Below are 15,755 nucleotides of genomic sequence, written 5' to 3' on the forward strand. Positions count from 1 at the left end.
CCCTCAAAGGAATGTGGGAGTGTAATGGTTGAGGAGGCAGGGTATAAGAGATAGAGAAGGCAGGTGTGCTGTAGGGAGAGAGAGAAAAAATGCTAAGTAAACTCCATGTTTTGTGGAAATGAGTGGGTAGATTAAAATGGTTCATCTTGTTGAAAGGGGAGCCAGGTGCCTCCCAGAGAAAGAAATCATGCAGTTTGATGGGGAGAGACCAGGTGAGGCAGACAATAATAAAAGGAAGACAGAGGGAGGATTGCTTATAGCTTCTTCCAATCTTGCTAATTTTGGAGGGTGGGGACAGCTACTAATTACTTCACTCGTGAACAGCTGACAGTATGATTTATTGAACTGCTTTTGAGTTTCACCAGTCTTAGAATTAAGGAGCAAAAATACTGTTGAATTACAAGAATCTATGCTGGAACATCTTTGCTAAGGACGGACTCTTTAAAAGTGAACAGAAAACACTTTATTATAGCCTAGAGTGGATTATAAATCTTCAATTACATGCATTTTAAAAGCAAGTACATAAACTAGAGGTTTCTAGAATAAACATGTATAATGATGATTTAAATACTAGCCTTTTTCTTTAGTCTCATAGGAGTTTTTTGATACTCTCTAATATCTTCAAGGTTCAAGTTAAATATATTTGTGCAGCTAAAGCAGAAGACATGCAGTTACTTTGGTCCTCAAAGATGCTTTAAACTTCTTACAAGCCAAGAAAAGAAATAGCATGTAGAATTTTTTATTGTATAAGAAGCAGAGCTTGGTGACAATCTTTTGAAAAAAGAGGGACTATTAAAAATCCTCAAGAGAGTCTGCAACTAAAGCAAATCCAAAAGCTCTTATACAAAGGAAAATGAGAAAATCAGCCAGCTAAACACCATTCATTAATGATGTAAAAAGCTATTTCGGAGAGTAGGATCTTTAAAAGCAAGTGCTGTCATAGAAAGGTACATTTACTTAGAAACCATCAGAATTTTGGGTTTTATTCTTCCACATCTTCACCTGAGTTCAGCCTATTTAGTCATGACAAGATCAGTCAAATACTGTAATAATAGAAGGTGTTAGAGTTCTTCAGTAAATATATCCCTGTGCCTTCCACACATGAAATTTGCATCTGAATCAATTTAGCAAAAAATGAATCTGATGCAATGGAACTCAAAGTCGAGACAACCTAATATTTGTTCTGTAAATAGAGCATTGCATGTTCTCAACAGTCTCCAAAGTTTTGGGCATTTTTTTTTTTAGTTAAACAGAATCTGATACATTAGAAAGGTCATTGAAATCAACCCTAATGCCTGAACTAGACAATGAATGAGGATGGTAATATGCTCAGATAGATACTAGTAAATCTCTTAAATCTTTCTGGATTTGGACATAAGTAAAGGACAATGATTATAAGAGGGGCCAACCACCAACAATTCTAAAAGTCAATGGGAGTTGATGGTACTAAGCTGTAAGTGAGATCTTGCAGACTCTCTCAGGAAAAATCGTAAGAGACTATAGGAATTTGTTGTGACAATTTGCCACAGGATTTAATTAGGATAAATAGACATATACCCCAAATACACTTATCTGCTATTTTTTACTTAGCTCTTTTCCACCTCACCATCTTCTGTACCCTATATCTATTTTCTCCAATGGAGCATCCAGGTATGTTTTTAAATCACTTATGTTTACCATTTCTGCCCTTCCAGTAACTGGACCTTATTCCCTTTATGTGTAACCCATCTGCTAACCCAGGATGGAAGTAACAAGGAACAAGTTCTCTTTTAGAGGTTTTATAAAATGTTCTCTCTTGGCTCCAGCCTCCACTCAGAAACCTGGGAAAATAAGTGCTACCTGGGTGTTCCCATGGGAACAGACTTCTCCACTTATGTGCATTATTAAACTATAACAGATTTTGTTGAAGGGAACTCAAACTGGACAACAAACAGCTTTGGGAAACCTAACAGTGAGTTGATCACATTCATTGAGTTCCAGTTCTGTCTTAGCCCCATACATAACTTTGCTGTCAGTGTAGCTGCTAGCCCAAGGTTTCCCCTTGCCTCACTGCTGCCAGGGGGCACTGCTCCCCCATGTCTGTACTTGCTCCTCAACACTGATGGTAGGTGAAAAGTCGGCCACTGCTGTTGCCATCCTTAACCACCACTAGAAGGCACTGCTTTGCTGCTACACACTTGAAGGAGCACTGCTCTGCCCTGCCATCAGGGAGTGCAAGGAGTGCTAGTTGACTGAATAAGCTTGAGGACTTCTATTCTTTTAGAACCTAATAGATTCAGATTCTAATAAGCCTTCAACTTGACCCCATTGCATACATTAATACTTCACAAATACTCTTCCATGTGAGCCTTGATAGCAAAATGCAATGCCACATAAATGCCCTTTTTTAGCATGGAAGAGACCACCCCAGCAAGTGCTCTTGGAAAAAAGGCTCCCAAGTCTCCTTTATCATTCCTGAGCTGAGAGTCCTTCCACCTTAGACCTGAGCACAAGTCATACCCAATTTTCTCTTATAGCAGCAATATTCCTATAAATTTTACAATTTAAGAAGGGAGGGCCAGTGTGCACAAAACCCAACCCTTATATTCGAACTGTTAAAATGCATGTTAAAACATATAAGCACAGTTAAAACTAGCACAAAGATTTCCCACTCCATTGACCATGCATCCCAATGAAGATATACAGATAAGAGAGACAGTGCTGAATAATTTGACCATGCATACCAATAGAGAGATGCAAATAAGCATCACAGAGAGGTTGTCATACAGAATACAAATACATTAACAAGGTTTATATGTCTATAATCCATAGTCTTACCTGAATTGCCCATCTTCTCATAAGACTTAGATGACACTTTTCAAAAGGCTTAGGTTTGGCTGTTAGTTAAAGTTTGACACAATAAGGATACGAAAACTAGCAGACAAGTTTAGCAATACGTTTATTAATTATAAAAATGTCTTCGAGGTGACAAAGGCTCTACTTTTCAGTGAGGGATAACCCTAACTTCAAAGATCTCCTCAAAATGCTCACGGTCTCTGTTGTAGGCTCTGAACAGAGCTGCCCCATACCTGTCAGAACCAGCCAGGACAATGTTTCTGCTACGTGACTTGCTGACACCCATGCAACTCTTTGGCCTGAACATCAGCCTGGTCTTCCTGAAGCAAAAAAAAAAAAGCTTTTGATTGAGTTAACCACAGCTTCTTATTCAGGACTCTGGAAGCCTTTGGTTTGGGGCCTGTCTTCACCTCAACCATCCAGCTCCTGTTCTAGGACATCTCTCACCTCCCAAAGGAGACTGCAGTGCTATGTGCTCTGCTCCCAACATGCACATGTGTCCAGCAGGGTTGCCTTGTCTCCAGAATGCTCTATGCCTTAAACATTGAGCCACTGCTCCACGCATGCACTGCAGCAGTACCTGATGGGCCTAGCCCTCCCATTAGCCATAGTCCCTACTGCTGCACTCCCCCCACCTTTAAGGTGACAGTATATGCTGATGACATGACCACTTTTATGAACAGTGAGGGTGACATCCAGTCCCTAATTGAGTGTCAGTGGGCCTACAAGCAGGCCTCCTTAGCCATATCAACTCAGCCAGAAGTAACATATTTCTGCTGGGCACCAGGCCTGATGTGCCTGCCTGGAGGCCTGTCCTGGTCCTGTGATGCCTTCAAAGCCCTGGGCATTTTCCTAGGCCCATGAACCTATCTAGCCAAAAATTGGGAAGGTCTCAGTGAGAAGGCTGAGGTATGCCTACAGCAGACTACAGACTGTTTATTGTCCCAGTTAACTTCCCCTTCAACAAACTCTGTTATAATTTAATAGTGCATGTGAATGAAGAAGTGTGTTCCTACGGGAACACCCAGGTAGCATTTTTTTCCCTAGTGCCTCTCCTACTGCAGCTGGATCCTGGTCACCAACAACCTGGCAGCTGCTACTCTGTGGTACAGGTATCTGCCACTGACCCTGCTTGAAAGGCTCCAGAAGGTCCTCGTGGACTTTTTCTGGAATTGGCAGCACTGGCTCCAGTGTCTCTCTACCAGTGAGGGAGGTCAGGGCCTAATCAGCCAGGAGAAGATCTTACTTCTACCTGCAAGCCCTTTACCACTTGCTGTTTGCCAGGGAACACCTCCCTCAGCAATGGCTGGCTGTTGCTTTCCTACATTGGGTTAGGGACCTGAGCCTTGATCAGAAACTTTTCCTATTGAATCCCAATCACTTTGGCTGGGATACCCTGCTGCCCTTCTACACAGCCTTGCCAAGGCCTGGCAGGCCTATTCCAACTGAGACCTCAGAGTACATGCTTGTGGTGTGCAAAGCTGCTACAGGAACCTGTGGCCCATAACTTGGCTTTGCAGCAGGAGGCTCTAAGCCTTGTCTCCCAAAGCCTCACTGCTTCCTTGGTCTGATCTCATACCATCAAGCTGACCTGACCCACCTATTTGACTCATCTTGGTCCTCCTGGCTTTCAGCCAAAGCCCTGACTGACTGGCTGGATCTGCATTCTGTCCGTTTCACTTCATGCTTTTTGGCTGAAGTGAAAGCTTCTCTCCTTACAAATGCATTTGCTGCCTCAGAAAACCACCTCTGCACATGACAAGCCCTTCCTGATGGCAGCTGTTTAGACAGACCCCTTCTAACTCTGCCTATTTCTCTGGCTGTGAACAGTGATGTGAGTGGCAGGCCCAGGACACAGCTGTTCCTCCCTGTGCCCAGTGAGAACAGTAGTGAGATCTGCCTGGAGTTCCTGTCTGGGAAGGCACTGTACACATGAAGAGTCAAAGGACATTATGCCCATCTCCTCACACCCGGCCAGATGGGGGACTTGGAAATGGCACATAGCAGCAGCAGCACTAGAGAAAACCTTCCTGGCCTGATGTACCATGCACAAGCTGCCCATCACCGAAAGATCTGTCAACCTCCAGGGGCAGCTGCTGCATGGGGTCCTGACTATAAGTACCTTTGTCTGCCACCTAGACCCAGATGTATCAGAGGCCTGCTCTTTGTGGAAGGACAAGGTAGAAGAGACTTGTCCTCAGCACCATCTTTGGCATGCTGGACTTTGACTTCTCTGAGCCTCTGTACATCTTCTCTATCCCATACCAAGTGGCCAAAGGAAGCATGATCTGCCTAACCATTTTCCTGTTCAACCAGGCCAAGATAGCAATGCTGAAAAGTTACAGAAACAAGCTCATAGGGCTGTGCCTCCAATGATGCCCTTCCAACTCCTCCACACCCTGGTCCAGGCACGTATCACATGTCAAGTTCGGCACTTCACCTTGCAACAAAATGTGGATCAGTTTCTGTCATGCTGAGACATCAAGGGGGCCCTTTACAAGGTGGAAGCTGGTCCTATAGGTGTAATACCATAAAGGGCATTGGGAGAGGAGGGGGTTTCAGTCTCTGGTGACATGGTGCATTTTGGTGCTGACAGGTGCTCAGCCCCTGGGAAGGCGACACACCTTTGCATTTTCACCATTGTTTTTCAATATTTGTATAATAAAGGTTTAAAAGATCTCTGGTGGAAGAGTCTCATGTGCTGTAATCCCACAGATCAGAAAAGGAACATGAAAATTATTGGATCAAAGTAAAATCAGCAAGTGCATGCTGATGGCTTCTTTAAACATAGGCAAAGATCACTCCTGATCAGGAAAACTTGGATCTCATAGGCTGTGAAAAGGGACAATGCTAGAGTGTTTGATGATGGGAGACAGACAAAGTAAAATGGTGGTTCTCAATCAGGGTGCCAGGAGATCCTTTGAAGGGTGCTTCAAAAAGTGTGAGGAGATAAGCAGATAAAGGCAGGCTCAGGCTCTCCCTGCCCAGCTTCTACCTTAGTGCGCCTCCTACCTGCCCCCTCTGCAAAGAGGTACACCCTGTAATAAATTTGGTTTTGAAATAGGGTGCCACTCAATTCACAGAAGGTATGAAAGAGTGCCTTAAGTCTAAAAAGTTTGAGAACTACTGGTCTAAAGAAATGTCCAAAGAAAAAACACAGTATAATAATAGAAAATGTCAAGGTCAAAGATCTGCTCTCTGAAGGGGTGCTGCAGCTAGCATCACATCTGGGTGAAATGCTCAGGTACCCAGTTATATTTGGCTTGAGGGTTAGGGTTGCTGAAATATTGGCATTGTAAACATTAATTTTCAGGTATCTGTATATGTACTACCTTCTCCTGCAACACAACTACCTTGCTCAGATTAAAGAAAAGAATGGATCTCTCTAGACAAGGAGAATTTCTGACCCCTACACTACCCTTCTTCCTTAGTTGGAATGGTACAAAGTATATTTTTAAACTATGGAATTAACACATTACTTTGAACTTTCCCTCTAAAAAAATGTGGGAACTTCTTATGTAAATATGGACTTCAAGAGGAGAGAAGCCAAGAACAAATCAAGTCACATGTCAGTGCCTCTGTTCCCTTATGCACCCTTTGTCTATCTTGTCTAGTTTGATTGTAAGGAGACACTGTCTGTCACTAAGTGTATGTGCAATGCCTGGAATAATGGAGCTCTGATCTTGGCTGGGCTTCCAGGTGATACTGTAATAGAAATATTTTAACTAAAGGAGGCAGAGAGAGAAAGAGAAAACAGGAGTAGAGATGGTGTTGAACAGATAGAAGAGAAGTACAGAAATGGGAACAAAAACACTAAAAGCAAACTGGAGAGTAAGTGGATGCAAAATAGGCTATAAGAGGGCTAATATTTTCTGGAAAAACAAAAGGGAAAAGTGTTGAGCACAATCCATATTTTTCTGGTCCAAAATAGTTTCAGATTGTATTAAAACTCCATGTTTTTCCAAACAAAAGCATATTAACACTAGTAATAGCTAAAATCCATTACTGACATTTTGGCAAGTGCATATTTAATTAGCGTTGTCATTTTTCTTTTCCAGTTTCTGAAGTTGCAATCCTATGATGCTGGCATTTTATCATTATGAACAGATCCCTCCATGTAACATTCTGGTAACATTGGTGACTCTCCTGATCATCACTTATGCAAGGAATTTGTCTTTAAGAGAAAAGAGGGATTCATTTTTATTCATTAGTGAGCAGGCCTCTTATTTATGTTACTGTCATACCCTCTAGCAAGCCTTTTAGCTTGATACATGGAGTATGTCCAGATGTTATTCTGGGTAATGACATTATTACCTGCATAGTTGTAAGGTGGCTTGATATGCAAGTTGCAGGAATCTCCTGCAGGGATTCTCATGTCACACAACAACCAAGATGTCTTCCCATTTAAGGAATCACAAACTATGACTTCCTTTGGTTGTGGCAATATTTTTGGTCATCTGGAGTGCCACAAGAGGCTAGGATATCTATGTGTTCATAATTTGTGCAACGATAAAAAAATGTTATGGCATCACACAAGTAACATCTGTTTGTTCTCCAACAATTGCCCCACTTCTTGAACGGTGACAGGCTGACGGTATCATCACGACAGTTGACAGGACAGTAACACCCTGATAAGTGAAAATTAGGTTTCCAAAAATTAGAGAAGAAGCTGTCCCACAGGCAGCAATCTGACTAAGAAAAGACCTGGTAAATATAGTTACCTAATAATTTAGCAGTGATGATGACTGAGATTTATATAGTGCCTGTCATCTAAAGATCTCAAGTTCATTGACAAGTGACATTCTTTATTGTAGCATCCAATACTTAACTGCTTTTTGAGATGACCACTCTTTTACAAATGATCTGTACCCAACTACCTGTTTATACAAGGCAGAATGATTCTGTAGGCTGCAGCCCTTGAAAAAGTAAGGGAAGTCCCATCTCAGTTTTACAGGAATGATGAAGGAGTATGAATGTTATTGGCTTCTCTTGGCATATTTAACTCTTTTAGTAGGGTGTATAGGCTGCTAAAAGAATGCTGAAGTCTGACATTATGAATGAATGGATTGTTGTGGCATGCAGTACTAAGTGCAACTTAACATCTAATAGTCAAAATTAGGGAGAGACCTGAAAGTGCTTTAAATTAAAAAGATGCAAACAACGGGTCTGATTTTAAGGAGGTGCTGAGCACCAGAGATGGCAGTCTGTTTCCACTTATGTTCAGCTACTCCAGACTCCCTCGTCAAGGACACATTTTACCACACAGTTTTGTGATGAAGGTAAAAACAGACTCAGTAAGGCTAATTCTTTACAAACACAGATATTACAGTAACACAAATAATAACTCAGTAGATGATGCAATCCTACTGAAGTATTTTGTCAAAGAACAAAACTTGATGCTACAGAGTGGGAGCGTCTACACATGCGCTTTAATGCAGTCACCTATTTTACTGTACATTATAGCATCACGTAAAAAAGTGCTATTACGCTAATTCTCAGTAAAATAGGCTACTGAGCACTGTCACCTAAAAACTGTGCATAATCATTACTGTGCATTTAGGCAGCCTAATGAACGTTTGTTTAGTACCTCGCATTGTAGGTATTAAAGTTAATGTGCATTAGGAAATTGACTTAACACATATGTAGACACACCCACTAAGTGGCATTAAAGGCTAAGCACTAATATACTAACTTTTCATCCTCTCAAAGATAGGAGCTTCTGTGGTGGTATCTGACCTAGCTTTTCCATGCTTGCTTCTCCTATTTGTTTTCTCTGAACACTTAGGCAAAAGCTCAGGTGAGAGTGTGCAGGTGTGCCCAGCCTCAGCAGAGCAGCAGGAACCAGCCTACTTGTCTACCAGCTGGAATATCTGATGTCTCTTGTCTGCCCACCCAGTGCCAATATTCTCTCCTCATTCTGCTGCTTAATGCTACAGCAAGGAGACAGGCAAAAGAAAGTGGGGAGGGGAATAAATTACTGTGCAAAGGGACAAACCATCACAGGTCCTGGGAGGGACAGGAGTGAATATCAGAGATGGCTAGATGACAGGAGTCTGTGTGTGTATGAGTAGCAGAGTTAACCAGCAGTATTAGAAAAGAGTTGAAACCTGTTAACTGTCCCTGGAACATACAAAAAAAAAAATGACCTGTGAATATGGAATAATTCTTAGTGGCTAGTGTGGGGAAAACCTGCCCATCACAGGAGAGAAGCTACTGACAGGGTATCAATTTAGAGTGATGCCCAAAGGGATTTGAAATTTGTAGAGGTGAAAAAAGAACTCGTCTGTGGAACACATAATTGAGCTCTATTATGCTTTGTTTTGAAGTAAGAGCAGTCCTCAAAAGAGTAATGTTTTCAGGCTGGCTTCAGCTTCTATTCCATTTTGTTCTGCTGTACTGCGAGGAGTATTTGGGGAGGGAAAGAGCAAAAACTGCTACCCTGCTTTCAGAGCCTGGCACTGGAACTCCAAAGACAAACCTCCTTTCTCAACCTTTCAGGTCTCCTCAGGCTAGATGTTAATTTAATTGTGCTGTGGAATCTGAGGAATTTTGCCCTGGGTAGTCAAGACATTTTGTCATGGCAGGATGCATGATTTGTGGGATCCCAATGGATTCTATAGATCCCATTGCATGTCTGCTGTCAGCCTGGAACCTGGTACCAGAGAATGACTTAGTTGGACATAGGCCCTCTGAACATGCTGGTATGTGGGGCTGTGGCTCCATGCTTCCCTGGACCTTTAAATGGCTCCCGTGCAGCCCAGTTGCATGCATGTCCTTTGAACAAGCTAGCATGCGTGGAGAATCAGGGAGTGGCTACACACAAGCCTTTTAAAGGTCTGGACACATGGGAAGCCTGGGATCAGGGAGCAGGCCTCTCATCTCAGTCTCCTCACATGCTCTTTAAACTAAGTGACATGCCAGACATTAAAACTGTCACTGGATGTTTCAACATCAAAAAGAAGTTGCTGATTTAATCAAGAATTTCTCTACAGCAGATCTGCAAATTTTGTTCCAGGTTCTCCATTTTTATCATGGGATAACTTGCCTGAATGTCTAACATGTTACAAAAATACTGTGCAAAACTTGCTTTTCACCTGCCACAAATGTAATGTCTTCAGGAGGCCTCATTCACCGCACATCCTCCTGTGATGAAAATAAAGCAGGGAGTAGGGCTAACAGTTATCATCCACAGGAAGAAAGGGATAATCACGCAAAGCAAAGGAGGGAGCATGCTTGTTTTCTTTGCTTTGACTGCACTACAACATGGGGGAGGAGGGGGAAGGTACAGAGGGAGGTTGCTGCCTGCTGCACTTTCCCCGAGAAACAGAAATGCAGAGGTAAAGCAAGTCTAGTGATTGAGAAAGCAGATTTCTTGGGGGACAGAGAATAATTGTGCTTCATGCAAGTCTTTTATAATATCATTGTTGCAGATTTACATCTAGAGCCCTTGGATTAAGATATTCATGACTAAAATAATGTATTCACTAGGATGGGCACAGATCCTTCATGAGGCTAGTCCCTTCTCAGTCCCCAGATCCCTGACATATTTAGAGAACTGGCTTTAGAAAAAAAATCTTAGATGTTTCACCAATTTTGGTAGCTCAGGTGGAAAGTTAGGATTAAGAATAATCCTGGTGCTGAACAGAGTTTGGTGTCAAAAAAGGCAGAGAATTTTATCTAAGCTGCAGGAAACATGTTTTCATTTTTAAGATTTTCTTTTAGGGAAACTGTTCTATCTGGACTGATTAAAGCATATATACCTATGCAATACAATTCACCATTGCTCAGTATCTACCCCATGCCACTATACACTGTCCACTTGTTTGTTTGCTAGCTTTCTTCTCATGTAACAGTTTATTATCCTTAGTATTGCAATAGCACTCTGGAGCTCTAGTTTGGGTTTAGGACATTATTTTGCTAGAGAACAAATAGAGAACAAAATAATAGTCCGTGCCCCAAAGATCTCCAATCTAAGAAAGTACTGTGTGGTCCTTTCTGTATGAAATCAATTAAATGGAGGAACACTGTGTTTTCAGGGCTGGGAGAGTACTGTGACCATGATCTTTGGCCTGATAATTTTCTAGAGAAAATATGCAGGATGAAAATTCTTCATCTAAACCAGTATTCCTCTAGATAACTGAAACTTTACAAAAGGATGCTAATTTTTTGAATGTTTCAGTCTAACAACAGAAAAAAACCAAAAGAATGAGAATAAGAAATGATCTGAAACACATCCATAAATTCCTGGCTATTATAGTTAAAATAGAAGATGGCTCTCTAATTAATTGTAATGCAGTAGCACTAGAATTCCTGAGCAGAGTCCCATTGTGCTAAATTACATACACATGTCTACTAAATAGACAGTCTCTGCCTCAAAAAGGTTACAATCTAAATTGGGAAAAAGAGATCAATAAAATAAAAAGATGGGGAATGCAAAGTCAGAGTGACGCAGTTACAACTTCTGTAACAAGCATCCCACTATAGTTAGGTTACTGCTGTTTACCCATACAGCAGGCATCCTTTGTAGAGGGTTGAGGATTCTAAGAGGAGATTTGAGGAAGGAACTTTAGAGAACCTCATTTGAACTGTGACTATCATTGCTTATGCACTAGCTTTAAGAGGGATAGATAACTTCTCTTACCATCCTATTGGTAAGTCAGGCCCATTAAACTAACAGCAACATCTTCCATTTCAAAAGAAGTTTAGCAACTGCAGAAAACTCACCTACAGAATTTGACCTCTAGCACCTAGGTCTCCTGCTTTGTGAGACACTGCCCTAACTGCTCAGCTATTGGGATAAAAATGGGAGGCACTCCTACTGAATGACACAGAATCGTAGAAAGTTAGGGCTGGAAAGGACCTAAGGAGGTCATCTAGTCCAACCCCCTGGTCAAAGCAAGGCCATCTCCAACTATCTTATCCCAGCCAAAGCTTTCCTCCAAAGATGGCAATTCCACCAACTCTCTTGGTAACCTGTTCCAGTGCTTTACTACCCTCCTAGTGAGAAAGTTATTTCTGGGCAAACTGTCTAGCAAACTCCCCCTCAGTCTGGGCACTAAAGAAGGGACTTAAGTATTACTCTAACTGCTGAGTTTTAGCTACTTACACTACATATATATAGGTTAGTTACTCTTAATTAAAGAAAGAGCTTACCTTAAAGGCTCCCCTTCAAAGAAGATGGCGGCAAACTGACTTGCAAACTTCCCTATTTGTTGCTCCTCTGTCCTCTCTCCCTGGTTGCTCAGGAAGCCTCCTTTTATACTCTTCCTGGGTCTGGATTGGCTCTGCTCCCTTGTTAGGGCTTTTTTCAAACACAGGCAGCAATCACTCAGCTAGCAGCACTCCCAGCTGTTCAGAGCATATGCCCAGAGTCCACCAAACAGACACTCAGCAAACCAAATATACAGGCAGGCCTGGCTCACTTACCTTTCCAGAGCAAGATCTGGTTCCTGGCTCCTCTTCCTCTTCCCATTCCTCCTCTTGCTCCCAGCATACTGTTTGCAAACTTCCCTGTTTGCTGCCCCTGTTTTCTCACCAAATTATGCTTGAGTACACATGTACAGCAGCTGCTGTGTGGCACAGCAGTCCTGGGCACTCAATAAAGGGAGGCACCAAAATGAAGGCTAGAGGGATTAGAGTTTCTAGCCATGTGAAATGGAGAGAGGGGAAGCCTTTTTGATCTTCCTTTGGGGAATGTGGGCCAATGCCCACTGAGTAAAACTATAAGCCTCCCTTAATAAAGGAAACACCAAAGGCACATCAACTGATGATTGGGGATAACTAAAAAAAAGAAAATGGTGACAGGAGTGAGAGACAAACGTTGATAACAAGTGCACGTTGATAACAAGTGCTCCAAGCGGGGACAGCTAGCAGAGCACAGCAACCAGTGTCTACTGGCCCTCGAATCAGTTGAAGGAGCCAGTGGACACTGCCCAGTGAAACTCTGCCTGGACATGTGAATGGATAAGGGACAGGTAAATAGCCCTGTAGTTAGTGAAGTGAGGGCAGGCCTGTTTGACACATATTGGGTACATGGGCCCTGTGCCCACAGAGCAACAGTTAGCACCCTCTTCCCCCACCAATTAATAGGGGGGAATATTGGGTGTGCATCAACTAAATTCATGGGACAAATAAGAGACAAAACAGGGATGGGAGTGAGGGTCAAATGTTGATAACAAGGGGAAACTCTGAGCAGAGTACACCAGCTAGTGCCCACTGTCCATCAAAGTCTAAGGAGCCAGTGGACACTACCCAGTGAAACTGCCCAGATATATGTCTGGATAAGAGACAGGAAAATGGCCCCACAGTCAGTGGATCAAGAGCAGGAAGCTGTTGCAAGAGGAAGTGTCAGCTTTTACCACCAAAAGCCAGGTTATCCCTTCCCTGACCCTGCAGCTGCCGCCAAATCACAGGATTCTTGTTCACCACATAAAAGCAAAGTATAAGACTGCAGTGGTTGTAAGACCAGGAAAAGGTTAACCTGGCTCTTAGTGATGACACCTCTCTCAGGCAGCATCCTGCCCCCACTCCATCTGTGAAGTTGGAGGCTCTAATCTCCTTCCTTTATTTTGGTGCCTCCTTTTATTGAGTGCCTGGGACTTGTGTATCATACACAGCAGCTGCCCTTGCCATTTGTGGCATGCATCCATTCAGATGCCCCAGGTCACAAACTCTGTCAGATACAGCTCTGGGGAGCGAGGAGGATCAGAATGACACCAGGGGATGAGGTGGGGCTTAACTTCTGGCATGCCCACCAGAAATGTTAGCTACCATTTAGATGCACAGTGAACAAGACAAGAATGAGATGTTTACATAAGCTGTGCTATATAAGGATTTGTGCATATGTTAAACCAACATCCATCACTTAAACCAAAAGCAGGGGCGGAGTACCGCATTCTTGTGTGGGGAAAAATTGATATCAGCCAATGGCAAAATGATTGGATTCAACTTAATTAAATCTAGAATTTCAAATTAGCAAGTACGCATCTAAAGACACAACATGGCAAACCTCAATTGCTTCAAGGAGGTGATCTTTAACAAAGGGTTAAATAAAACTATGCTTAAAACCTTAGAGCAGTTATAATGTGACTGCATAATGGAGGCAATTGCCATGCAGGTATCACTATAGGCTGTTGAGTTTCCTGTGGAAACACTTTCTTAATGATACTCACTGCAAATTAAGTTTACATGTTTTACCTTTTTAACTTTGAATATATAATCTACCTTTGTAATGATGGCATGGTTCAGCTGAAACATTGTCTCGGCTTGTTTAAAAAAATGCAGCTAGTTATAAATAGAACAAACTCACACACCACAGGGGACACCAGGATAGGGGGACATTGTCAGCGTTCCACCCCTTGAACCTTCTAGGTAGGCTCCACCTGCTGGACCTTCTTGAAGAACACAGAAACTGGCCAAGGAACAGCTTCCCTTGATGTCACAGGGGACAGCTCCAGAACTGATCTGGAGGACCTAGGCTTGCAACTTACATCTCCAATGCTTAACTCCCTCTCCACCTGCCAAAATGTTAGCATCCAGCCTGCATCAGTAGTAACAAGATCGGCAAGGGCAACAGAATGGGGACTTGAGGAAACCAGAGCAGAACAATGGAAGGAGAGAATGTTTTTTCCTCGAGGACATTTTTCCTCAGCCGGCACCTTCTTCAAGGCCCCTGTCAGATAGCAGGCAGCAGCGGGATCCTTCCAATCGCTGTGCATGTTGAAAGGACTTCCCCAGTTAGAATCCCTTAATGGGTCACCACTAAAAATGTCCCTGTGCTCCTTTCCTTGTGTGCCATGGCTGGCAACTAGATGTAGATGGGGATTTGTTAGCAGAAAATGAGCAGCTGGAGGGAGAAGGAGTCCTTACAGGCTGGCAGGACAGGGATGATAGATGGAGAGCAGAAGCAGAAGAATAGAGTTAGAGAGGAGGGTTGGGTTAGAGAAGGGCTTTCCAGTGTAGAGGGAGATGGCCAGCTGGAAATAACAGGTATTGACTCCTGGTCAGAAAAAGGAATGGCCTCCAGGCAAGAAAGAGAAGTCAGTGGTAGGCAGAGGGGAAAGAACAGATGTTACATCAGGTGGAGCTGCAGGTACCTGAGAAGTGTGCCCCGGGCACCTAGAACAGGTGGCCAGAATAGGAAGGGAGAAGAGGCTGCATCTAACAGAGGATGTCAGCTATTGCAGAAGGGGGTTTCTGGGCCACGTGGTCAGTCACCTTCTGCACGTGCATGCACACACACACATGCACGCACACACACACACTTTATTTTGCCACACAGAAAGGCATCAGAGACACACATATGCACGCACAGACACACACATGCACACACTTTATTTTGTCACACAGAGGCATCAGAAGCACACGCACGCACACACACACACACTTTATTTTTCCACACAGAAAGGCATGAGAAGCATGCACATGCACACATGCACACACACACACACACTTTATTTTGCCACACAGAAGGATGGCCATCAGAGCCACACATGCACAGGCACACATGCACACACATGCACACTTTATTTTGCCACACAGAAAGGCATCAGAGGCAGGGTGCCAGGAGCCGTGGAGTCCCTCCCTGGGGCACCCAGCAGAGGAGAGCGCGCTGGTGGTGGCAATCTCAGGGAGCAGCATTGGGGACCACAGTCTCCTGGCCCCACGTCTCCCTCTTTCCACCCTCCAGATGAAGCAGGTGGAAAGGAAATTAAAAAAAAAAAAAAAGGATGGGGGAGGGAACCACTGGGAGGAGAGAGGAGACAGCAGAGGCAGCATCAGTGCCGTTTATTGTCCTCTTCCCGGGAGAGGCTGAATCTGTCACGTCTTGCTGAGGTTTGCGCTTGGGCTTTTTCCTCAGTGGAGTTTCAAGAGCAGGTTGGACACGCGTGGGGCTTGGCTCAGAATCAAGCCCGCCTCCA

This window comes from Alligator sinensis, unplaced genomic scaffold (genome assembly GCF_000455745.1).
Source record: "Alligator sinensis unplaced genomic scaffold, ASM45574v1 scaffold19_1, whole genome shotgun sequence".
Lineage (NCBI taxonomy): Eukaryota > Metazoa > Chordata > Crocodylia > Alligatoridae > Alligator > Alligator sinensis.